We start from the raw sequence: 1,481 nt of genomic DNA on the forward strand, positions 1-1,481 counted from the left end.
TATTCAGAACCATAAAGAGTATTTATTCATCTGAACTTGCATACAGTTTGACCTTCTTCTTAATTGTGTTCATTCTGCTATTTAAATGTATCCAAACTAAAAGGAAAAAAATTATTTGACATAACTGGCATTGTCCCATAGAAAACTCTCTTTTAAATTGGCTTTTACTTCAAGATTGTGAAATCAGTTCTATTTTACTTTATAAAATAAGAAAAAGCCTTGTTAGTATAGAATGATTAATCCTGAAATGATCTGGTGTCAAACCAGTCTTTTTTATATTTATGAGATGGAGACCTAGGCAAAGTAAGCAACTGGCTCAACATTCTCCATTAATAAATGATAAGGGCATAGTCTGAGTTCAGTTCTGTCATGTGATTCAAATTTTTCCTATTCACATGGCAAACTTAAAACTATTTCCAAGTCATTCTTTTTTGTACCATAGAAACATAAGCTTCAATTGTTTGAAGAACATCAAACAGTTGAAAACAAACCACTAGTTAAGTCCCTCTTACAAAATTTATGCCCAAAAAGGTCTCCTTACTGTAGACTATATGGATACAACATAAAATACAAATTTTCACACAATTAGGTATAGACTTGGAAGTAACCAGTATAGCACTCTTTCCTGCTGATTCATAGCCTACAATTCTAATGGGAACAGTGCAAATACGGTAGGTCTGTTTTGCTTGCCTTTTAAAATTTAAATGCAGCTTTCTCCCCAAACTGCTGAGATTGTCAAGGCGTATGACAATTTGTCTGCTCAACAGTCAAATGAATTTAAAACTTTTGCACTCATAAAAGAATGCATTGTTTCAGCTTCTAAATCATTTGAGTGGATTTGGGTTGCTTTAATTATTTACTATTTAATGTCATTGATAAGTAAATTAATAAAGTCCCTATATCTAGATATCTTAAAATTTACAAGTTATTTATTTCTTTTTCTGGTAGCATATTTCTGTTTTCTTCTGAATAAATCCACCATTGATATACTGTATTTGGAACTATTTTAAGAATAAAGAAAATACATACTTACCTGGCAGGGGAGATACAATGATCACACAGGTGATTTTCCCAGGGCAAGGCTTATCCATTGCACTCCAGATGTGCTGAGCCCTGTCATTTCCCCCAGTGTGGGAAACTTGACTGCATAATTTGAGGTAGTGGGGGACTGTGTTTACGATCTCCCCTGGTTCTGAGTTCTAATGTCAGGCCTATGAAACTTCCCAGGAACAGTGTTGTGGGGACTTTCACTACTCTGGAGATGTGCTGCCTCAGGAGTTCTTTCTTCTTTTTCTTTCCTTCTCCCACCCAGTTTTTTTCTTTCCAACTGTATCCTGGTACCACTATTTCCAGCCCCCAGCACCCCGCAACTAGCCATCATTTGTTCTCCACTTATGAGTCTTACAAAGCTGAACACCAAAAACGTGGGTGGACGGTCTCTCCAAAGGGGACACACACATAACCACTAAAGCTGTGAAAAG

At 36.0% G+C, this 1,481-nt stretch overlaps 1 non-coding gene across 1 annotated transcript; it reads left to right on the plus strand.

Moving 5' to 3' along the window:
• The first annotated feature begins 1,025 nt into the window (after positions 1-1,025).
• On the plus strand, positions 1,026-1,189 carry LOC119056848 (U1 spliceosomal RNA). The gene has a single exon (XR_005083959.2). It is a non-coding gene; the product is annotated as a U1 spliceosomal RNA (small nuclear RNA).
• Positions 1,190-1,481: the final 292 nt, after the last annotated feature.

This window comes from Artibeus jamaicensis, unplaced genomic scaffold (genome assembly GCF_021234435.1).
Source record: "Artibeus jamaicensis isolate MK-2021 breed Jamaican fruit bat unplaced genomic scaffold, CSHL_Jam_final contig_240, whole genome shotgun sequence".
Lineage (NCBI taxonomy): Eukaryota > Metazoa > Chordata > Mammalia > Chiroptera > Phyllostomidae > Artibeus > Artibeus jamaicensis.